The 25,900-nt window shown below is 41.3% G+C and overlaps 1 long non-coding RNA gene across 1 annotated transcript; it reads right to left on the bottom strand.

Annotated features, from left to right (window-relative positions):
* Positions 1-575: 575 nt before the first annotated feature.
* Positions 576-18,529, bottom strand: LOC112671077 (uncharacterized). Its single transcript, XR_007410594.1, has 4 exons — positions 18,377-18,529; positions 4,012-4,200; positions 3,515-3,594; positions 576-1,338 (listed from the first exon to the last, which is right to left on the bottom strand). It is a non-coding gene; the product is annotated as an uncharacterized LOC112671077 (long non-coding RNA).
* Positions 18,530-25,900: the final 7,371 nt, after the last annotated feature.

Raw genomic sequence — 25,900 nt, 5'->3', positions numbered from 1 at the left:
TAAAAAGAGTAGATTATATCAAAGAAGGAAACACCCAGCCAAACTCTTCTGTAATTGTGGCATGATTGAGTGTCCATGGAACTAGTCTAAACATGATATACTCACCCCATTTTGAGGAAATTTTCGTGCTGGTCAGTGGGGCTTAAAGGGAATAATATGTTTGTTTAGATGGATTTATTTATTTATTTATTTATTTATTTATTTATTTATTTATTTCAAAGAGAGTGAATGAGAGTGGGGGAAGAGCAGAGGGAGAGGGAGAGAGAATCTCTAGCAGACTCCATGCTGAGTTTGATCCCAGGACCCTGAGAGCACAACCTGAGCTGAAATCAAGAGATGCCCGCTTAACTGACTGACCCACCTAGGTGCCCCTAAGGGGATAATATGTTGGCCCTATCTTTGAGGAGTGTATAGTTTAGTGAAGAAGATGACACACGAACAGTTAATTTCAACATCATGTGGTAAATGCTCTGATAAAGAGAAATACTGGATGCAATTGGTACAGAAAAAAAGAAAGAAAGAAAGAAGAAAGAAAGAAAGAAAGAAAGAAGAAAGAAAGAAAGAAAGAAAGAAAGAGAAAGAAAGAAAGAAAGAAAGAAAGAAAGAAAGAAAGAAAGAAAAGAACCAGACTCAATTTAGTTAATATCTCTGTGTGTGTGCACATGTGCGTGTGCAGGTGTGTGTGTGTGTTTGTGTGCTGGCTAGTGGGAGAGATAGTCAAGGAGGAACTAAAACTATATCTCCAATTACAAATCAATGTTACTGATTACATAATAGTTAGACCGTCCTTATTTATCACCATCTCATGACAGACAAACTAGATTAGTTTGAAAGTGATCACTTCCTCCTTATCAGGACTTTCACTATAACTGTCCCAAATAGTTTGTGCTAACAAGGAGTAATGAGATCAAGGGATAAGACAGCTGTTACAAAGATTGACTGCATTTCTTTAGTTAGAAACTCTCTGCCAATAAAAAAGGGATGGTGTCTTTCTTCCCAAACTCTGATGGCATGACTTGTTATGATTACTCAGCCAGCCACCCTGGTCCATCTGTGCAACCCACTTCAGCACCCCTCTGAGCATTTGAGCAAATCCAAGATGGCTTCCTGAGAAAGTCCTGGTCTTTGCTGCAGGATCCAGCAAAGTCTGTCTTTGGAGGGGTTGGAATTCCTTTTATTTAGGTGAAAGAAGAGGCTCGGCTCCTCAAGTGCCTAATAAAATGTCCAAACTTTGTCATCTGCAGACCCAGCATCAAAAGCTTGTGGAAATTCCTTCAATCAGGAAGCAGCTCTGGATCCAGCTATAGGCTTGAAATGTAAATTAGTGAATTCCAACACCTGTCGAAATCAGAAATAAATGCATTAGCATTCAAGGAGATGGGGGTTCAAGGTATTCTAAATATGTTTTTTTTTTTATCAAAACACAAAATCTCTTTTCCTAAGTTAAATTTTCAGGTGATATCCTTGGCTTACTATTATTATTATTATTACTCTACATTTTTCACGAACCCATTGCTAAAAAGATCATTCTTTATGTAGTTCGGCCATCTTCTTTGCATCCAAAAATTCATTTTAACTTAGAATCTGAAGCAAAAATAGATTTTTATCGGATGATCAAACTATAACCCATTATGTTTCTTTAATTGCCTTGCCTGTCAGAAAGCCCAAGCAGAACTAATGTTCAAACAAAGCAACTGCATTCGGCCTAGGTCAGCATTTCCCAAAGGGTACTCTGTAGATCGCTACTGCAAGCTGCTTTTCCAAAAAAAAATGTGTTTAATGGCCACAAGTGTGAGAAATGAGATTTACAATTCCATTAGCATATTAACAATTCTAAGAGGTCCAACAATGATTGTTTGAATTTATTTTATCCAACCTCTGCTGAATGTAGTTGATTACACAATTCTGTCTTTGCATAATACTTCTCATGAAACACACGAATGTGGGAAAAGGCTGACCTACATCACTGATTTTGTTTCTCTCGCTCTTCTAGAGATGGGTTTGTTTCCCCTACTTCTGCATCTATCTTTTACAAATGCATTAAAAGGCATAAATCGTAAATAATTTGTGAGTGTGGGTATGTCTCTCTATATATCGAACTCTGTATATATGCCAATACGCACATATGAAAAGGTCCAACTTCTACTCTGCTCCTTTTATTCTAGCTCTATAGATATTCTTCATTTCTGTATTATGAAGTGTGTATTTATTACGGAGAAGGTCTCAGTTTCAAATTGGCCTGCCTAGAAGATCTCCTCTCTGTTCCTGGCAGGATCTGTATATGAACAAGAGCCTTCTAGGGAAAACCCAAAGCCCTTCAGGAAGTGGTCTGTGATGATATGATGTAGTAGCTGATGAGTTTCCTTCTGAGTCAGGGCTGCCACAAGGGGGTCCCCAGGAATTGACACCTCTCCAAAAAGATGTAAAGATGTTAGTGCTGAGGTCATGAACACCTCTACCTTTGTTAAGGGCCCTCTAGGGCTTTTCCCAAGTCACTGAGATAAATAGAAGCCAAACCAGATTTCAGCCTAGTTCCTCCCCTTTCTCTGAATTTCCCTTACTTCCCTGTTTTAATACTTCCTTGGAGTATCTTGGGTTGCCTGTTTTTGGTTTCACATGCTTCTACCATGAAATGCAAGTCCCTGTGCTGTACCTAAAGCTGCATCATAAAGATGGCCCCCTGGGTTCATTTTGCATTTTCTCCCACATCTTTTCATGAAAAATTGAGTTGAAAGAATGCTTGAAGAATACCATATGCCTGGGGAAGCAGTAATGATGTTGCTGTTTATAGACCTTTAAGCTCTTCTCCACTGACAGGTCTTCCTCGATTTACCATGAGGTTAGGTCCCAACAAATCTATCGCAAGTTGAAAATGCCTTAAGTGAAAAATGCATTTAATACACCTAACCTATCCAACATCGTAGCTTAGCCTAGCCTACCTTATAGGCAATCAGAAAACTTACGTAAACCTACAAAGCCTATTTTATATATATATAAAAAATATTGACTATCTCATGTAATTTATTGAATAGTATATGGGAATGAAAGCCAGAATGGTTGTATGGGTGCAGAATGGTTGTAATTTTATTGATTGTTTACTCTGATGATCACCTGGCTGACTGGGAGCTGCAGCTTTCTGCCCCTGCCCAACATCCCGAGAGAAGATCCTACCACATATCACTCACTAGCCCAGGGAAAGATCCAAATTCAAAATTTGAAGTACAGTTTCTACTGAACGCATGTTGCTTTCACAGCCCTGTAAAGCTGAAAAATCATACATGGAACAATCATAAGTCAGGGATAACCTATGCTTAGTGTTTGCCTTCAGAAGCTCACTTCTGTAGGGCCATGTCGAGCTGGTTCTTACAGAAAAAATACTCACATGCTGCTTTGTAAGGACTCAATGCTGCTGTGAAAGGATCCTAGGACTCTTGACAAGTAGTCAAAACCACACATAATTCATGTAAAAATAATTTGCAATGCTGAAATAATCATTACTCTGAAGTGTACTTACTTAAGTACTTGTTTCTTTCACTAGCCTCCATGGGTCTTAAGGGTAGAAGTTCCATTGACCAGTCCCTGCTTCTTCATGGCCTAGTAAGGTTCAGATATATTATTAGTTGTTAATAAATATCTATTGAGTAAATGAAACAATAAAACTAGCAGTAGTCACTTGAGAAACTACAAAAGATTCATTTACTTGGGAAAGCAAAACCAGAGCACCAAAGATTTGGGTCACCCACTGTCATATCAGGAAATGCTTCCTCAAGTGAAACATATCCCACCCACTACAGGCAAAGTACATTTCTTGTGATTCTGTCCTCAGTGACTACAGAGGGCAGATGTCACCTGTCTGGACTCTGCATTCTGACAATGCCAGACAAACAAGAGCTCTAGGAAACCTCCAGTCACATTTCTTTCAAAGCTTTTTGCTGTTCCTGAGCCCGCGTCTAGGATTCAGAAACACTGGCCAAGTTCTTCTTTGATAGCTGCTGTCTGGGAAGTTCTTACCTACAAAACAACTTTATATCTTAGAGCTTCTTCTCTCTAGAATTCTCCAGGTAATTCTCAAGCCATCCGTGCTCTCATTCTTCTTTGAAAGTCGGGGAGTTGGGCTCCGTGAAAGGCAACAGGCTGCCACTGAAACTATTCTGGGTGCAGCATAGGGGCTGACTCTCTGTCCAATAGCCAGCACTGCTTCTAAACTAAATCCATCATTAAAAAAAAAAATCAATGTTTCTAAAACCTTGGTTCAATAAACCGGAATCACCTGGGATGCTTATTAAAAGGTTATATTTTAACAGCAAAATCTGAATAAAATCTGTAGCTTAGTGAACACCACTAAACATGTACCATGTTTACACACACACACTACCTTTCATATAGGTGCTATATATATGCATCACAGATTATTATTCTGCCTTAAGAAGGAAGGAAATCCTGTCACAGGTTACAACATGGATGAACCTTGAAGACATAAGTGAAATAAGCCAGTCACAAAACAAATATTGTGTGATTCCACTCGTATAAGGCACCTAGAGTAGTCAAATTCACAGAGGCAGGAAGCAGAAGGGTGGTGTCCAGGGTGGGGAGTCGTTGCTTAAGGGGCACAGAGTTTCAGTCTGGGAAGATGGAAATGCTCAGGAGACGGATGGTGGTGATGATTATACAACCTAGGAATGTGTTTGATGCCACTGAATTATACACTCAAAAACGGTCAAGCTGGCAAATTTTATGTTATGAATATTTTACCACAACTTAAAAAAAGAAGAAAGAAAGTAAGTAAGTAAGTAAGTAACAAGTTTGCGTGGGTGGCATCCAATTCTTGATTTCCTGCTCAGGTCATGATCTTGGGGTCGTGGGATGGAGCTCCATGCTCAGTGTGGAGTCAGCTTGAGATTCTCTCTCTCCCCCAGCTCCCTCTGTTTTCTCTCTCTCTCTTTCTCTCAAATAAATCAATAAATCTTTAAAAAAATATAAACAATCAAAGTGACATTAGGGGAAATGGAATGAAGCTTATATTGAATTTCAATATTATCTTTGCAGCTATTTTGTAAATCTAAAATTATTTCCACCCCAAAAAAAAGTTTATTTAAAAAAAACATTTAAGAAAAACCCATAAAAACACTACTGGATGACTATATGAACACCACGACCAACAAGAAAAAGATATTTCTGGCCTCTGCACTAAATTATGTGAGAATCTCTGGAGTTGGGGGTTGGTAAAAAGCCTCACTTTTTTAAAAGTTCTACAATTTAAGAACAACTATTTTTTAAGACATTCCTAACATGTTTTAAGAATTATCTTCTTTCTTTCTGCCTCTTGTAGTTAGTGATGGAATCAACTCTATACTAGAATTCTGGAGCAACCACTGTTTTCTGTGGATGCTGCTTCCTCACTGTGCTTTGAGTCTGCGGACCCAACATGGGCCACTGGGATTGTACGTAAGCCCAGAACGAGCGGCGTTGCCAGGTGTCTATCCCTTCCCTGGACCTTTTCTCCATGACTCCTGCTTTCCCTCCACTTCCACTTCTCAACCTTGTGAAAAGGGCTTCATTCCTGAGAAACTTAGTAACCATGGACTGATTGGGTCATGACCAAGCTTATTGCTCTCTCTCTTTCCTTACCACTTTCAGTGACCCCTTTCAACAAGGGTCAGAGCCAGATTTGTAACTGAATACAAGAACAACAAGCAGGAAAAGGTGACAAGAGCATCAAGTCATGCCGACCGCTTTAAAAGCCTTCTTGTTCCAATGCTGCACTCAATAAAAAGAAAGAACGAGGCTGCCATGATGGTCATGAGTGGGTTCAGCAGAGAGCTCTAAGGCCAGAGAGCAGGTCTAATTTCCTCTGTAAAAGCCACATCACTTCACTTCTCAATGCCTCAGTTTACCACTTGTAAAATGACAGATGAGAGAAACTCTAAGGGCTTTAGCAGTTTTGAAACTCTATGATTGAACAAAGCAAAACCATCCTGACCTCAAGTATTTGAATGGCCACTCGCCTCACGGATGAGACTTGCATTTTTTTGCAACCCAAAATTTTTGAAGAGAGACTTGGCACCGGGGTGATTCACACTAAAGCTTCTGAAAGAAAAAAAAAAAATTATATAACTTAGTCAACTTTTCCAGTTCCTCTGGGAGGGAGGAGTGTTTCTTTTCTTTTCTTTCTTTTCTTTTCTTTTCTTTTCTTTTCTTTTCTTTTCTTTTCTTTTCTTTTCTTTTTCTTTTCTTCCTTCCTTCCTTCCTTCCTTCCTTCCTTCCTTCTTCTTCTTCCTTCCTTCTTTTTTTTTTAAAGATTTTTTATTTTACTTGAGAGAGAGAGAGCACAAGCAGGGGGGAGGGATAGAGGGAAAAGCAGACTCCCCGCTGGGCAGAGAGCCCAATGCAGGCCTCGATCGCAGGACCTTGGGATCATGACCTGAGCCAGAGGCAGATGCTTAACAGACTGAGCCACCCAGGTGTCCAGGAGGGAGGAGTGTTGAGAGGAGAGAGGAAGGTGGCATCTGAGAGACAGTCAGAAGTGACTCTGTTTTTAAATATGTGTGAATGGCTCCTGTCCTACTGCTGACTATGCGTTGGGGAAAAGGAAACTGGGACAAGAAGTTAGGTATTCAAAGAAGATGCCGGGAGGGGTGGGGTGGGGGGGACGCTTGCTTACATCCCCATGTTCTCTCCTCACTTTTCTCCTGCCCAGGAATTTCTGATTCTTTTTGCAAGCAAAAACTCCCCCTGGACACTCTCCAGACTGGTTCAGCTGGTCCTATCTTTGGAATACAGCCTTGTGACATTTGCAGGCAGTTATGCTTGCTCGCCAAGGTCAGAAGTATAAGTATTTAATAAAGTTTGGGAACTATCAATCCAGTTGTGATAAACAGTGTCCCCAAGCCATTCTGAGCAGCAGAGTTAGCACCTTTAGCTCAGTGTAGAAAGAGGGAAACACACCAACTGTGAGCTGATAGAGAAGCCCAGGGAGAGTGGGACGAGAGAGCAGTGCAAAATTCTCAGGAGGAGGGGCTCCTTTTGCTGGAGTTACCCTTCCCAGGGTGAGCCTGACAACATCCAGGCATAGTGACTGCCTGAGGTATTCCCAGACCCCCTTCTTCCTGGGCTCTGGGGTACAGAAAGCTTACCAGCAGTACCGCAGGTGTATAGAATTTGCTTACCATCCCTCCTTTGCTTTCATTCTCTTTTTAGCATTGTAAGATCATTCTGCCCGGTATATGGACTCCCAATTTCATTCTCATTGCTGCTGAGCCATCTATGATGGTTGGTGGACTGTTTTGGGTCTTGGAGGATGGGCGGGGGATGCTTTCACAGTCACTAATAGGCTACTCTTAGGAGCACCTGCACACTGGGCCAACCATCTGTGGCCAGAGAGAGTGGCTGAGCCTGGGGAAAGAAGCAGGCAGGGTGACCAATGGAAGAAAGGCCTCAGCACACCCCTTTGCAGAAAACTCCTACAGATTCCCAAAAGAAGCAGACCTTAAGGAAAAAAGGCTCAGCCCACAGGCAGGAACAGAAGGCCAGAAACCCTATAAAAATGTGAGACAGAGTTAAAGCCTTGCCCACCTGCTTTGCACTCACACATGGGGCAGTGTCGTGGGTGACGGTCACACACAGTAACATTCTCCTTGCCACCCCACTACAGATTTGCCTCGTGACCTCAGTCAAGTTGCCTAACCTCTCAAAGCTTAAGATTCTCCATCAATGAGCCAAAGTTCAAAACACCCCATTCTAAGTTAGGGAACCTGGAACATTGCACATGTCCATTTATCTCTTCTGAGTGAACCTTAATAGTTGTCTTCCTGGAAAAACAATTAAGATGAATAATTTCTTCTCATGACTAGCCACCTTTTGCAGAGTTAGGGGAAAAATAATCCCCTTGCCATGGCACCTTTCTTGTGTCGCTGAGTCACTACGTATCCTGGATCCAGTCTTCTGCTCCTTGCTTCAATTTCCTGGTCTGTGAAAAAAAAATCCCCACCTCCCACCATCCTCAGTTCAACTGAACAAAAGTCCCTTGAACCACCCCCGCACCACCCAGTCCTGGATCTCACATCTAGATGCAAACACCTTTTACCTGCTTCTTGTGTCAGGGGTTGTCAGGTTCCTGAGACTCAGTGTCCCATGCTTGGGCAATGTCAGTTAGAGTTTACTGAGCATGACTTTTGTAACGAAGATGAGACTCAGATAATCCTACCCCACTACACAATTACTGTCTCCTCCTGTTCCAACCAAGGGTTACTCTTCCCTCTTGAGTAACAAGTTCTATTTTTTTCCTAATTACATGAAAGATTAAAAATGTGAAAAGCCTGGGAAGCCTGGGTGGCTCAGCAGTTTAGAGCCTGCCTTCGGCCCAGGGTGTGATCCCGGGGTCCTGGGATCAAGTCCCACATCGGGCTCCCTGCATGGAGCTTGCTTCTCCCTCTGCCTGTGTCTCTGCCAATCTCTCTCTCTCTCATAAATAAATAAATAATCTTTAAAAAAATGTGAAAAGCCTATCAGAAGTACCACCACACGTACCACCCACCTAACCAGGCTGCAGGAGGGGTGGGTTCTCGCTGACTTCTGGGGGACTCCGCCCGTCAGCTCAGAGCCAGAGATACTATTGGAGCAGAGAGGTGGCTCAGAGAGCATGTGTATACATTTATTTTGTGAACACTGTAGCGCAGGATGGGGCCCAACGTAAATGCTCATGCCCTTAGAAATCTTCTTGATTATTAGGGGGATCGGTGGTAGGGAAATAGCCAAGGGTGGAAATAAGCAACCCGTCTTTCTAGTCCCATTTGTGTGTCTGAAAGGTGCCTTGAGACCCCTCTGTAGACTCAGCTGTGCCTCCCACCACCTCCTGGAAGTGGGGTGCTGGGCGAGCAGTGGCAGCCCAAGCAAGCTCCCGCAAAGGCGTGTGGAGTGCCCCCCACCACCTGGGTGCAGAGCACACTGACATGCCAGACCGCCTGCAGCCTGATCGTTGATCTTATCGGGTCTGTCGGGGAGGTGAAGTGCATGTGTCAAGGGGTTCGTGCCTGTTCATCATTGTGGTTGCCGCGAAGTGGAGCAGCCAAGGTAACACTTGAAGCCATTTTTGCAGAGAATTGCACAAACATCGGTGGCTATTGAGAGTCAGTGGTTCCACTTCAGATCAAGCGAACACCCACAGAATGGCAAAGGCTGCTAGAGAAACACCGCAAACGCAGAGCAACGTACACACACACACACACACACACATCACCCAGAACAAGGTTCAAACCCAACGTCCCCGGAGCTAGAGGAAGTGCTTGTGCACCAACAAAGAAGCCAAAACTGGAAAGGAAAGATTGGTTTGGTGGCAGCAGGGACGGGGCTGGTACTGCAGAGTGTGGAAGCTGCCTGGCTTTCTTTGAGGGGGCAGTTCTGAGAGGAAAGACAAAACAAAACAAAACAAAGCAAAACACCTTGACTGTTCTCAGGGCTTGAAACTGAACATTTCTACTTCGGAGAATTGCAGACAATATCTTTCTCAAGGTGATGGTGGATGGAGCAAGGGAAGTCCAAATTTGGGGTTTCGAGGAAGCAATGGACATTTCCATCTGCTAAGCATCCAGGGGGCAAGAACCCACAACTGTTGATAATTCCTACCGTTACTCTTCTATAAGTATGATTTTTATATAAAGATTGTGTATAAAGAAGGTTTTTTTTTCCCTCCGAGTAGAAAGATAAATCATGATCTGATTAAGTAGGTCTTTGATGCATCTAAATTTGTGCACAGTGACCACCATGCATTCCTTGATTTGGCAAACACAGTAGAAAGTGGATGAGACAAATCTAGTGTTGTTCCGATACGGTTTATTATCTAGCAGAGGGAGCAGACATAAAAAAAAAAAAACAAGCACAGAAATACATAATTATAAATTGTAATTAGTGTTTTAAACAAAGAACGTGTGGTGCTATGAGAAAGAACACTTTTACCCAGAAGTTTGAGCCTATTCAATAAGCATTTTAAAGCAATTATTATGTGCATAATTGTAGTGATATGTAGAAATGCCTGAAATGTGATCCTAGCCTTCCAGGAGTGCAAAAACCCTTTCAAGAATTCAGGCATGTTGATACATCAATAATAATAGCTGAAAGGAGAAATGATTTTTCATTAACTTATATTAAAAGCAACAGGTTTTTTTTTTCTAGAAAACAGTGTGATTATGCTTTGTGCTATATACACACACACATTTGCACCTTTCAGCTATGCAGGTCTGTGAGATTCTTTATAACTAAGATTCAAAGGCATAAAGCATATTTCTGTCTACCTGGTATAAACCATCCAACTCATGGGCATAGTGTCTTAGAGCAGAGTTTCTCAAGCTTTAATGTGCATACAAATCACTGGAGGGTTTTACAAAATACAGACTCTGAATCAGTTGGTCTGTAGTGAGCCCAGTTATATTTGGCATTTTTGTAACGATTTTGCTGATGATGAGAATGCTGGTTCTATGGACCACCTTGTGGGTAGCAAGGCTTTAAAGAAAGGAATCAAATTCTCTAACACTGTGTTCACTCAGCATTCTTTCACTCAACGTAAGTTTCCTGATTACCAACTGGGGTTGGCTTATATTAAGCATTAACAAGCCCTTCCCTATTTTTTTTTAAAAAGGTGTTCATACACTAGAGATCGAACAGTACACAGTTGTTTGCAATCTAAGTAACCATATATCTGGTGTAAATACTTAATTTACATTGAGTTGGGATGAACCAACCAAGATGTCAAAGGCAGCATCAAGTCTCAATACCTCTTTGGGATTTGTCAATGATTTCACTGCAATGGAAGACATAAGTTGACATGGACATAAATTTATATGCCACAGGTAGCTCTGGAACCCAACAAGGCTGTGCTTTAGGCTCAATGATCTCTCAGTACCTCCAAGGTGAGCATGGAGTGCAACCTGCCTTTCTTTACAACTCATAGCGCCTCCCCCTCAAGTTTTTGCACTCTGCCATCTTGCAGGCTCTTGGCGGGCCGGCCAAGAGCGGCTGTAGGTCTGCTACTGTCCCTTCCCACATGACATTTATCAACCAAATGAAACTTGACACTAGAATCGTCATTTTAGTGAGAAGATGATAAAACTCATTTCACCTTTCCACTTGATAGGCTGATAATTCCCTCTGTGCCTGATGAGTCTTGGCGAGGTTTGCCCAAAGAACAGATTCAAGCTGCACAGGGCATGCTAATGCATGTCTTCCCCTTTCATGTTAGGAGTTCTTTTCTACCCAATCATTTTCAAACCTCACACAAATGGAATTTCCAAACCCGGGTTTGAAGAAAGCACCTTGACTTCCTCCCACTCACATCATGAAGAACATCAAAAGCCTTGATAAATGATGAGAAGAGGTAATATTCTAGGCACAGATGAAGCCCTTCCCCCCTCGTTTCGGACTGTCAGGGAAGTAATTGATGTGCCTCCCCGAGCACGATTGCTTCACACTACCAACACCCTTGTGTCCTGCTGGGAATTAACCCTGTCACTTTGTCTAATTCTCTACCGGTAAGAAGTATTCACTGCCAGAGACTGACCTGTCATTGGGGGTGTGATTACTTGAAGGCAATTGCAATACTTAATATTCCTCAAATGAGGGACAATCTCAAGAATAGAGGAAAGGATGACACATTTTTAAAAAGGGGAGGGGAGACAATTGTTCTTCATTCTCCAGCTACAGGTGAATTGCTATCTACACGATCTGAACTAACTGATCCAAATCCAAGTCTTAGTAACAGGAAGAGCCAGTCAGAGATTCGAGAAACCATTTAGTAAAGTGCTTCCAGGTATGCCATGGTTTATTCATGTTACAAATATTTTATGAACATTTCCCATGGGAAGGCACTATTACAAACCCTATCCATTGTTTTAGGAGGAGAATACTCAGCAAAGGGGTAAGAGATACTCAACTGAGAGGACGTGTGGAAGATAAGAAATGTAAAAATTTGAATCTGATGCAGTGGGAAGAGCCTTGGGTTTAGGGGTACTGAGGTCTAATCCTGCCCCTACCCTTAGCTGGCTCTGAGAATTTAAGCTTGACTGAACAGGCTCCTAATTTCCTTACTCTCAATTAAGAGAATTGGGTCCTTGGCGAAGCTAATGTTTTACGGCTTCACGTAATTAAAACCTTCCTATCTTCTAAGGAAATTGCATTTCTCCCAATTCTTTATCTTGCAGGTGATTGCCGGCTTGATACTAAACCACTCACCATGAGAGGCCAGGGGATGTGAGATGAGCTTCATCACCCCTCAAAATAGGTTCTGTCCCTCGTTGCTTCACAAACCAAGGGATAATCTTACACAATCAAAAAGGCGCATCTAGATATCTCTTCAGGTATCTATAGAGGGCATACTCCTTCTGTTTTAAGAAAGCAAAACTAACAAGATTACCAAGGTCAAAATAAAATTACTCTCTCCCACGAATTCTCCTCTGAAATAAGTTTGAATACTTGGGGTCAAGCAGCCTAGAAAAACATTCTAGTTTTAATCCATGTCTCTTTTGGCTTCTGTGTTTGCCAGAGGAGTCTTGGAAAGAACAGAGACATAATATACAACTAAATTCAAATTTTATCTGCTCTATCTCACTTAACTCTCATAATAATCTTATGATGGCAATTATGCCCTCCACTTCATAGATAGAGAAACCGAGCTTGGAAAGGTTAAACTGTTCCCCGAATACCATGCTGCTTACATACAGTGCAATAGAATTTGAACCCAGATCTAACTCTTGATATTCAATCTTAGGTATCTGCTTCAGTTGACTTGCCTGCAAAAATGCCTTCAATAATATATCGATATATATATTGACCAAAAACAGATCAACAAATCATGGTTTTGTAGAGAGGGTTAAATGACATGATATATACAAAATGTGGCATGAGAGGCACTCAAACTTTATTGCCTTTTCATATATAAGAAGACACAGATCTGCACTATGGGATTTAGAAATAAACATTTTTTATGACAGAACGGGGGAGAAAAAGGAAAAAGAGCATTGGTGGTGCAGTTGGATGAACTCTTCCAAGACCTTTCTCCAAGTAAGTTATCTTTCCAAGGTTCCTGTTATTACTTTCTCAAAGGCTTTGTGCTTATGAAGCAGATATGGGCTGAGGAGGATGGGCCAGGCCCTGTGGTCACTCTGCAGCCTTGCTTGTGTTGGGTCAGCATGCTAGTGCTCATGCCTCCGTAGAGAGTGAGCACCCTTTCTGGAATCTTGACAGGAAATGCAACCTCCCCCCTGAGCCGCCACCACTCTCTCCAGGAGTCATGGGTGATGAAGATGTTTCCTGCCATTCTACACAGGACAGAGTTAGTTAACCCTGGTTTCATTATCAGTAGAGTAGCCGGCGATTGGACCTCTGCCCCCTACAGAGAACAAGCAGCCAGGACTAACCCTTTGGCATCACCCCATCTTGGTTGCAAGCAAGCAAACCTGTCACTTTCCTGTTTTATCTACACATGGTGTTTGCTTCCTTTGACGTGGATTCTTACACTCAGGGTGGGAGGGATTTCTCGAAAAACAACATTTGTTGTATGCCACTGATTCCCTGTCTCCCCACCCCTTTCTCTTTCCTTTTCAAGGCTCCAGGAATTGCTAAATGGCACGTCCTGAACACCCAACACTCAGCTAAAAATACCCGAGCATGTGCTTATCTACATCGGGGCTTCCTCTCCTGGGGCTTTACAGACGTTATCTCATTTATCCTTAAAAACACCCTGTGAGGTAGGATGTGGTCAACGAATACTATTCCAGAAAGGTAAGGAAGGCTTTGAGAGGAAAGGTCATCGTTTGAGGTTCTATTCTGAGGCCTGGTCTTTAACTTCTCAGCTTAAAATCCCAATCAATGTGCATTTTCCCTTTGGATCCGTGGGAGTCCATATAAAGCAAATACAAACCCAAGAATCCTGGTCCATAGGAAGAGACCAGGTTTAGATGGCTTTGAAATTCCTGCACTGGTTCTTCTGACTGCCTTAATTATATTCATCACATCTTTAAAGACTAGTGATCCCCCGCCTTCCGCCCTTACTCATGTTTTCAAATTGCCCTATATATTCTCCAGATTTACCTCTTCTGCTACCATGGTTATGACTCTCATCTATATAAATCCATTGTAACTACCAGCCTTCTGTAACTCTCACCATCTCTTCATATAATAACTATATCTTAGAGGTTTTACATAAATTTTTCACATGCACTTCAAAAATGTGTTCCTCAATGTTCCTTGGTTGCCTATCTCAGAACCTGGGAATAATGACCCCATTCCCAAACCTGGGACTCATGGCAGACTCCAGCCCCTCTTTTATTAACACGTGCATGTGTTTACTGAGCTAGACCCTTCCACATGCCCCACCAGAACCATATTCCCTTCCCAAGCACAAACCCAAGGAGACTGACTTACAGGACATAAACAGTAGAGCTTCCTTGCTCTTTGGCTGCCAGTTGGGTCTGAATTTGGTGAGCACTGGTGGAGACTGGAATAAGGCAGGAGAGTGAGTATGCTTCCCTCCCACCCACCCTGCAGAGTCTCCATGGTCTGGCTGTTTTCTAGACATAAGGGCAGACTCCATTGCACATCCCTTTCCACAAAGCCCTCCCGGGGTTCCAGCAATCCTTCTACTGCCCATCAGGCTTGGAGGTGATAAAGGCTCCTGCTCCCTGATGCTAGCAACCCCAGGGCACTGCTCAATCCCCACTTCATTTCTTAAGCCTCACTGACACACTCTGTAAATAATCCCTATATTAAACTTATTAAAGCTAGTGTATACCATCTTTTTCCTGATGGGACTGCAACTATTATAGTCACCAATTTCTAGCTTTTTCATCCAGTTCAGATGACTGTATTTTAAGCCTTCGGAGCTGATTGCTGTTACTTCCAAAGCTATCTCCCTATAGTCTTTTTGCCATTGTTCAGATTGTCAGAGTGTCTTTTTAAAAATGTCCATGTAATTACATCAATCCTGAGTAAGTCCATCAAAGGCTCGCAGTGCCCTTCAGCCTATCATTTGCTTACTTGTCTATCTGTCTGTCTTTCTAGAGTAAGTCTTTTATCTCTCTTGCCAGGGCATCCTGCCCTCAATAAATATTTATTGAATGAATGAATATTGAATGGGACGTTAGGTCTTAAGGGAAATAAAGCTATTTCCTTTTACAATATTATTTTCTGTTAAAGTGCAATTTCTTGTCCTACTGAATGAGACTCATGGCTATGGGAATACAAACACCTGGGAATAATGTAATGCCTTTCTATTGTTCAGAACTCTTTTCAATGAGGAGTTATATCATGATAAAAAGTAAAGGCTCTAAGCAATTTCTCCAGGAGTTCTGTGACGGCAGACAAGTTACTTAATATTTTATGCCTCAATTTACTAATCTATAAAGTGAACATAGTTATATCATCTCACTCATGGGTTTACCACAAAAATTAAAGGAATTAGCACAAACCAAACACTAAGAACAGGGCCTGGCACTTGGTGAGCTCACAATCAATGTCAGCTCTCATTGCTTAACCTACCCATAGTTTACCACTATCATCCTGTGGCGTCTTTGTTTGTAGTTTGTTTAGCTCATTCATTCATGAAAACGGACCTCTACCTGAAAACTTTCTAATGTCAAAGACCATTCCAACATCTAACTTTTATGACTATGAGAGCTTCATCTCAAGTTGACATACAGCTGTCACTTTTCGTAGCTTCTGCTGAAAATACCCTTTATAAATTATCTCCTCTTCCATTCAATGACTTGTTAAGAAGGGAAGATAAAAAGAATACAGGTACTTAGAATGTCTTTGTATGTTATCATTGTGATTCCCTCATGTTCGTTTCCAAAACCAAAAGAATATTTCCTCCAACAACACTGAGCCTCTGTCTGCCTCTCTTTCTCCTCTTTCTTTTTGAGGAGACTCTTGCCTACATTTTCATTCCTTCCAGAGATTGATAGAAGTACATTAATTACACCTGGAATTATAAAGATAAACCAACCAAAGAAAAGTTTTTAAAAACTTATTATAGAATATATGTCTATAATTACAATGAACAATTCTAGAAAAAGAAGTATCAAGAAGAAAAATAGAAAACCATCATTCTAACATCCTGAAACCTTCACTATTAATATTTTATAACAATGCTTACAGGGGCACCTGGGTGGCTCGGTCAGTTAAGCATCTGCCTTTGGCTCAGGTCATGATCCCAGGGTCCTGGGATTGAGCTCTGTATCAGCGTCCCTGGTCAGTGGGGAGCTTGCTCCTCTGTTCTGCTTGTGCTCTCTCTCTCTATCTCTCTTTCAAATAAATAAATAATCTTTTTTAAAAAATGCTTACAGACTTTTTTAGATTTATATTATTCTTCATAGTTGAGAATATATTCTGCATATATTTTGTAGCCTGTCTTTTCCCATTTTGTCAAATAATAGTCACTCATCCAAACTATATATGAAAGTAGTTTTAATATCTTTAATTCAATAATTTAATTCAATGGCATTATCATATTCTATTATTTTCATATCAACCATTTAATTAAATATCGTCTATTATTAGATAAATTATTTCCTACTTTTTAAATAGGAAAACGTCTTTGGTTATAAATTTTTGTCCGCATTCATGAAAGATTCCCCGAACAAAATTGTTGGGTTGAAGAATATAAATATTTTAAGGCTTTGATATAACTTAATACAAAATTGTTTGCCAGAAAGTATATACCAATTTATGCTTTCACCAGTGTTATGTGAAGGTTAAAGAAGTCAGAATTAGGTTACCCTTAGCAAGTTCTAAGTTTATGTTTTGTTTCATCTTTTCTCATTGAAAGTCAAAGCCTATGTAGGTTTTTGTTTGTTTTTTTTTTCAAATTTCTATTAAATTCTAGTTAGTTAACATATAGTGTAATGTTGGTTTCAGGAGTAGAATTCAGTGATTCATTGCTTACATACAATACCCATCGCTTACATGCAACACCTAGCCCACTTGGCCCACAAATTTATGTTTTTTAAATGTACATTATAAACAATAACTATTAAAAGAGATATGAAGTGGCTTAATCCTCATGTTAATTTCATACTTTATTTCACTCCAGTTTAGACAACTTTAGTTAATTATGACTGCCATAATAAGGAGTAGCTCCTCTGCCATCAAGGCTGCAGCTATCATTCTGGATGGTACCCTGAAGATATCCTCATGCTGAAGCCATCCCTAGACCCAGAGGATTATGGGAAGTCCCCTGCAAGAAGCAAGACCCTGGTCACAGATTCCAGCAGGCTGCTTGTAGAGTCTGTATATAGAAAAGGAACCCCTCAGCAAGAAAGTGTTCTTTCCCTTAGTTATTCAATAAATGTGAGCTAAGAGCCAATTTCACGAGAGGAACTATGTTGAGCACCAGGAAAACCACATTAACAGGAGAGACCTAGCATGTGCATTTGCAACACTTACAATTTAGAGAAAGGAATGATATTAAACAATTGGCTACTGAATTAGATCTTTAATCATATTTACAATGAAGTGTGGGAAAATATATTAGCAGATATACAGAACATTCAATCTGATGAATTTACAATTACTGCTTGAGGTATAGTCATATGTCACAACTATTTTGGTGCTTGGAAATCACCCTATTATTTGTAAACACACAGGAAGATTGAAAATGCCATTTGATGACAATTTCTTTCCTTTATACTTCTTGGAGTTTCATGAAATCATGCATGCTCCTTGAACAGATAGAATAGGTGCTGTCTCCCTACAACAGTCTACATGTTGGAATAGAAGATGAACTTCCAATGCTCAACAGATAATGGCTTGGCAAAGATGGAGGGAAAAAAGTGAGTTTAGCTAAAATTTTTCTTTCCATGAATATAGCATCTCAGAGACCCTCAGTGACAAACTCCATGTAGTAAAGAAAATTAAGGCTCAAAGAATTTAAATGATCGATCCCATTTATAGCTTATCATGGAAAGAACTAGGAACTTCCCTATGAAAGAAATGGGCTAATTGGTTTTACAAATAGCCATTCATTCACTCAACCTACTTGACCAGCCAGTAACAGTTCATGCTGAGAAAGTGACCAAAAAAAAAAAAACAAAAAACAAAAAAACAAAAACAAAAAAACTCCTACATCCGTTTATTGCTTTTACTATAGCCCTTCACATGTTTTGTTTCATTACAGACTATATTCCATAGATGCATCTTCTTACATGGCAAAGGATGGTGATATTTCAATCTATCTATCCCCATCCGTCACATCATATGGATCTAGATCAAAGTGCAGATCTAGGAGCACTGTCTATTGTCCTCTGTCCCATCCACACCAGGCTTCTCAAGCTTCCTTTGGTGGCTATTTGCTTCAAACTATGAATGCAAGGCAGAAACTGGCCAAATAGGCCACCCTTACCACTGGTGAGGAATGGTGTCCTCTGAATGCTGAAGTAGCTTCCGCTAAATGGAGCAAAACACAGATTTTCAAACATAGGAGCCAAAGAGAAGTTCTCGAAGGAACAGTGGGACATACCATGGACTATTTACAGAATTCACTGCCCTGTGTTATGGCTACTGAGTTGCCTGGCAATTTGCATTGTTTGGTTCACAATCCCCAGGCCTCCCTCTGCAACCTCCACCCCCACCAACTGCCTGCTCAGCTATTGTCATTGATGGAATCATCTTGGCCTTCTCCACCCCGCACACCCACTGCCCTCCATCATCATTTCCCCTATTGTTTGTCGGGCCGGCCCTGACCCCTGGGTATTTATAAAGGCCACTTCCCGCTGCATCATTGTGTGCTCAGTGGCCCTCAGCTCCCCACATTTCCTGACAATGAGGGGGGAGCTTGTTAACAGCCTGAGTCCAACTCCTGACTTCCTCCATGTCCTGTTTACTATGTTTTGCAAGCATCTCTCTGGCCACTCCTCAGAGGCCAGCAGCACTGATTTATACCAGCATGGGCTGTATTCCTATTCCAGTCTAGCAGTTTGCCTAGAATCAAACAGCCCAAAGGATGAAGGACTTCCTCATAATGGACTGGAACCTTGAAAGGTGTTCCAGTCTTTGGATTAAGCAAAATCAAAGACCATGGTGGGATGAGTGCATTACATCATGTATGTTGGTGAAGGGAAAGAGCAGTACTTTGGTGCATCTGTGATTATAATACTTCAAAGTGTCCAATTCCTAGTCTGTTTTCAAACTTAATTTGATAAGGAGCTCCTTCCATTTCCTGTGTCCATGATGAGAGAACCAAAGCTCAGTCAATGTGAGTAAGAAATTTGTTCACGGTCATGAACTGTTGCAGAGCCCAGCTTCTACCTAAAAGCACTATGGTTGATAGCTTTGGTCATGTAGTCATTTATTTTAAAAAGTGTATTTATTTATTTTAAAATTTACTTAGTGTGTACCCGCACACAAGTGGAGGAGGGCCAGAGGGAGAGAGAGAATCACAAGCAGATTCTCACTAAGTGTGGAGCCCAACTTGGGGCTTAATCTCGAAATCCTAAGATCATGACGTGTGCCAAAACCAAGAGCGGGTGGCTCAACAGATTGCATCCCCTGGACATTTCATCCTGTACTCATTCTTGATGTTACCCCACTCCTTTCCTTCCTCAGGGTTCCAGTTTCCACCATCTCCCCATCTCCCCCTATCTTTATTTCCTCTCCAGGATCGTGGTGGGATACCTGATGTAATGTCCACTAAAACTCAGGAACTCCGTTTAGAAGGATTCTCTGTGGAGTCCTCCAGAACCACCGTTGCTAGAGAAGAACTTTCCAGGCTCCATTCACAGGATGAGCAACTTGTTAAACCAGACTCCAACCCAGACTGGCTTTTTGTGGTGCACTATGGATCCTGTCAGGAACTGACCTTTTAACTGATCTTTTTTATGATTGTAGCCAGAGCTCTGGATTGAATGGGAAAGACAGACAAAGGTGACTTAGCCACCAGCATATTAGCCAGGCCTGTTTCTCATACCTCAATTGTTTGGTTTGGCAAAACCATGACCCTTTCCTTGTGTCCAGGTACCAAAACCAGATATTTTTCTCCCAGGGGCCCATGTAGCCACTCTGTTTTTCTCTAATCATAGTACATCTACATTTCCTCGGGCACTCAAACTGAACATGTGTTATTGGTCTGGGCTGCATCATCCTCCCACCCTGCCGCCTCTCCCAATAAGCATCCTGTTTCATCCTTGGCTCTGCTGCTGCTCCAGCCTGAGAAGCTCCCGGCAGGCATTGGGCCAGTCTCTGGACTGGTGACAGGGTGAGTAATGCACAGGCCAGCCAGCAGGTCAGAGGGCAGTTGCTCCTGGGATTGCATCTCCTCAGATGAAGAGGATGGCTGACTGTGATCACCCCATGGAATTAGTTTCCAGAGCTGATGGGCAAGATAAAGCACATTAGCAAAATGTGCCCTCTTTGATTTTATGCCACAGGGGGCAAGAGCTTGCCTGGAGGACTTGAACTCACCACTGACCCTCTCCTAAGGCTACTAGTACCGCATAATCACCCTTATCAGCACCATAGTCATTATATAACACTAGAATGTTAAAACTGGAGGGAGCATGGCAAAGTCCCCTTTAATAAATGAAGGCACAGAGGTCCACAGGGCTCAAGTAACCTGCTGTAATCCACACCCAACTCCCCTGTCCAGCCCAGTGACCTCTTCAGCTACATTATGCCGCCATGTCTGGAAAAGTCCTCCCCAGGGTTAAGAGGGGAGGTTGGAAATATGAGTTACAGATAAGAGGATATCCTTATTTCTCAGGTTAACTTCAAAAGAAGACAAAGAATGAAATGCCAGGAATGAATTCTCCAGCCCAAGACACATCCTTCCTTGCAGGTAGCGGGGAGACAGAAGAGACTATGGCCTCCTGCCCTGGAGGACCAGTTTCCCCTCCACTGCCTTGCTCTGACCTACTTTGTGTGAAGCTGAAGTCACAGAGCCATAGCAATGAATACTAGAAAGAAAAAAAAAGGACACACACACATACACAAAGACAGCATTTGGCATTTCATCACCAAATAACACTTGTTCAATCCACAAATATGTACAGACTTGTGTGGTCATGCCAACACCACTCAACTCAAACTAGATAGACACAGCCCCTGACATATAAGATTCTTCAGTCAATCAGACAACCACGGATTCAGTCATTCTCTCACTTGTTCACTCGGCAAAGAGATATGTCGCAATATATATCAGTCTTCATTTATTTATTATATATTTTATGCCAGACACTAAACAAGCAGCAGAGTAATTCTGAGGAATGATACGTTGGAGACTACAGTTTGGTGGGGATAATAGAGGCATTAAAAATAGTATAGCCTGATGTGAAGATACGTATGGATACATAGATGTAGATATACACACATATACTATTCATATATAACCATATGTATGTATATATTTATCTTTCATACACATACAATAGAGATGTGTGTGAGGAGTATAAAATTGCCTGGGATGGATGAGGAGAACATCATAATTGTATTCACAGAGAGATAATAGTAGAGCTAAGTTGCAGGCTGGGGATGGGGAGAGCATAGGAGCGGCAATAGCCTGTCAAAGGAGGCAGAGAGAAGAGAGGCTTGAGGCTGCTCAGAGAGCCACAGAGAGTGCAGAATAAGTGGAGCAGGAAATGACATGATTCTTTGGGCAGGGCCCACATCCCAGGAGATCCCAGATCCCGGAATGTCATGCCAAAGAGGATGGGCTTTATTCTGAGGATACCAGAGATCCATTAATTAACTGAATACGATGACTAAGAGAATGATGCTTTCAATAAGGAAAACCTCTGGTGCTCAAGTGGAAAATGAATTGAAGGGAGGTGCAACAAGCAGCAAGAAGGCTCTGGAACAGCCTAGACGAGTGCTTCCATTTGTTGACACTGATCAGTGTCAGAAACTGAACTTATCACTTTACACCGTCTAATCAGCATCTGTCAACAAATATTAATGAGAAGCAACTAGTTTCCAGGCACTGTGGAACAACCAGACTGACAGTCTTCCCAACAGAGTGCTTCCTGAGAGCTCGCCATACGTCCAAAGGGCACATTATGGATAACATGACAGGTACCCTGGCAGTCAATCTCAAAAGAAACCTCTATGTTTGTTACTATTATTTTTCCAATTTTCCTGATGGGAAAATCAGGGCTTAGAGAAGTTAAATGACTTGCCTAATTCACACAAATCGTAACTATTAGAAAATTATTATTATTATTTTAAACCTTTTCTTTTTTTTAAAATGTTTTTATTTATTTATGATAGTCACACACAGAGAGAGAGAGAGAGGCAGAGACATAGGCAGAGGGAGAAGCAGGCTCCATGCACCGGGAGCCCGACATGGGATTCAATCCTGGGTCTCCAGGATCACGCCCCGGGCCAAAGGCAGGCGCCAAACCGCTGCGCCACCCAGGGATCCCAACTATTAAAAAATTAATTCAACCGCAGACAGTCTAATCCTTGGATTCACAGAGATATTCACTACTCCATTCTATTATTCAGAGGACACTCTCAAATTCTTGCATTAAACAGCTTTATCTTTTAAGGCCCTCACAGGTCTTAGGCACTTTTACTTTTGTAGACCTCATCTTACATTTCATATCAAAATGCCCCGAAAGCATACATTGAATATTTTACAAATACAACCAAATGAGTTAAAATTGATGTAGACTAGGCCTAAATAATATCACACTTTACAGGCATTTAATTAATCATTTATAAATTAGGATTGGGCACTAACCTCAGATTCAGGCTAATGTAATTGCAATTAGATATTATCCCAAGAAGTTTAAAAGCAACCTGATGCAAACTGGTGGAGTTGGGGGATGCTTTTGGAGATACATCTGAGCAGGGTTTGGAAGAATGAGGAGGAGTAAGTCAGATAAAAAGAAATGGCAAGCAGTCCAAGAAGAGGGCAGAAAGGCTGTGATGTGTGCATAAAGAGAGAGATATGGGAAAGCATGGTGGAGCTGGGAAATTTCAGGAAGACATTTATACTCTATGGAAATAGCTGTCATCCCAAGTGATATTTCCATGAAGAGAGAAATGTAGCTTATTTTTTATATGTATCTTTGTTCTTTGAACCCAAAATGCCAGAATAAATCAGTCAAGTGAGAAGGTTCCACTCTGAGAGGCATTCTGTACATAGTTCAGTGGTGTTCACATGACATAGCACACCTAATCATTTAGAGCTGCCCTCAAAACCTGAAGCCCATTGTTCCAGATGTCCTTACTAGGGGTTCATTTTTATTCTTTTAGGTGTGAATTTGATTTCTGGAGACAGCCTACATCCCAGTTAGAGCCTGGCATGAAGAATACTAAAAGCAATAATGCAGGACAATATTGGCCAACAGAACAATAATTGCAATCAAAAGTTTGCTGAAGGCTTTCTATATGCCAGGTACTGTACAAAATGGCTTTCCCACTTAAAAAAATATGTAGTAAATACAGAACTCTTATTCCTACTTTATTAATGAGGAGGAAAAAAGCTGTAAGACATAAAGAACTTGCCCCAGATCATGTAAAGATTCTGAACTGAAATGAGGCCTAAACCCATCATCTGAGTTCTTAACAACTATGACATTTTTTTTCCTCAGCAACACAAGACTCTAAAATGATGCCTTATAGGGGCACCTGGCTGGCTCAGTCAGTGAAGCGTGCAACTCTTGATTTCAGGGTTGTAAGTTCAAGCCCCACATCAGGTGTACAGATTACTGAAAAATAAAAATTAAAAAGTTAAAAATTGAACTACCCTGTGACTCAGCAATTGCACTAGTAGGTATTTATCCAAAAGATACAAAAATAGTGATGCAAAGGGGGCACTTGCACCCCAATATTCATAGCAGCAATGTCTACAATAACCAATATATGAAAAGAGCCCATCTGTCTATCAACAGATAAATAGATAAAAAGATGTGGTCTCTATTTACAATGATATATTATTCAGCCATCAAAAAGAATGAAATCTTGCCATGTGCAACAATGTGTGTAAACTAGAGGGTATTATTTTAAGCAAAATAAGTCAGTCAGAGAAAGACAAATACCATATGATTTCACTAATATATAGAATTTAAAAACAAAACAGATGAACATAGGGGAATGGAAGGAAAAATAAGATAAAAACAGAGAGGGAGGCAAACCATAAGAGACTCTTAACTATAGGGAACAACCTGAGAGTTGCTGGAAGGGAGGCGGGTGGGGGATAGGGTAACTGAGTGATGGGCATTAAGGAGGGCACTTGATGTAATGAGCAACAGGTGTTCTATGCAACTGATGAATCACTAAATTTTCAGCCTGAAACAAATAAAAATAATAAAATAACCTTTTGGGGTGCCTGGGTGGCTCAGTCAATTGAATGTCCAACTCAGTTTCAGCTCAGATCATGATCTCCTGGGTTGTGAGACCAAGCTTCAAGCTTCTGCTTGAAGATTCTCTCCCACTGTCCCTCCCCTCACTCACATGCTTGCTCTCTCTCTTTCTCCCCCTCTCTCTCTCAAATAAATAAATAAATATTTTTAATTAAGTAATTAATTAATTACTGAATTAAAATGATGCCTTATGATGTAGACCTGCACAGGACCATTGAATAACCCTCCTACAACTTAAGCATTCTAACTGGTGGAAGCCTACATTATAATATATCAAACATATGACATTGTACCTACATCTTACACAAATATGGATTATCTCTCTGTTGAATGGTTATAGACCATTGGACATAATAACAAACAAATTTATTAATTTTTATTATAGCTTCCTTTTGAATTTGACGCAGTTACTTTTTTTCTAGTCTCAAATATTATCTTAGGGCCTTGAAAAATCTGTAGACTATAGGGGAACAATGAGGGCAATACCTACCTCTCTAGTTCTGTCCATGGGAGGACCCCAGAAAGATTTAAGATCCCTCAGTTGGAATAATTACATGGTCTCCCCAAATGAATATTGTACGTTGAAAAACAACTTTTAGCCTCATCATTTATAAGCTTCAAAATGCAGATGCATGATATCTCATACTCTGAGGAAATGCAGCAATCTGTCTGTGATTGTCTTGGTTGAGCATCCTCGGCCTTGGCTCTATTGCCCGAAAACCGGTCCTATGTCTTCTTTCTGTTCGTTTAAAAACCACTTGGTAAGCAAACAGAATCTCCTTATCACTTTGAATTATTCATAGACAGGGCCTAGTGCACCCATCTCCCAAATCGCACTTCAGTTTTAAGATGTATACAATTGTACCCCACTATGTATTTTTAGGAGCAGGACACGCCTGTCCTGCAGCTTCGTTTATTTTGCTTTTGAAAATGGAAAGAGATTTCCCTAAGCACTAGAAAGAATTTGAGATAGGAAAGAGAACACCAGAAGGGAAACAAAACTTCAGACACAGGGTGGAGGAAGGAAGTGGAAACAGAGACCAGATGAATTCTGCTCTCCCACTTTCAACCTGAGACAGCCTCCCAGAGCTGTGGGATCCCTAGGCAGGCAGGCAGGTCCTCCAGCCAGGATCAATGCGTGCATTTCCATATCAAAGGAAAACACACTGACTGCAGAGGTCTTCAATGAGAGATCCAAACTGAGAAGAAAGTGACGTTGGGCTCACATTTAGAAATAGCTTTAAGCTGGAGCAGCTCGGTCTTTGTTTTTCTCATCTCCAGTGATGAATCATCTATTGACCATCCCATCAAGCCATCCCAACCTTGTGTTTACCCTCTGAAGAAATACATTTCAGAACTGCTTGGCATAGTCCATGAGCATAGCTAAAGTAAAACATCTCAGAAAATGTCGATGTATTTTACCTTTCAGGTCTCAAAGGCGAAGTGGCTTCCGAGACCACCAGAAAGAGAGAGCCTTACCTCTGCTGTTCATACACACATGGGAAGTTGGAAATGGAGAAAAGATCTGTTTCCTGAACATAGAAATCTTCAGAAATCTT

This window comes from Canis lupus, chromosome 5 (assembly GCF_003254725.2).
Source record: "Canis lupus dingo isolate Sandy chromosome 5, ASM325472v2, whole genome shotgun sequence".
Lineage (NCBI taxonomy): Eukaryota > Metazoa > Chordata > Mammalia > Carnivora > Canidae > Canis > Canis lupus.
Note: the sequence above shows the minus strand (reverse complement) of the source record. Positions and strands in the feature narration are given on the sequence as shown.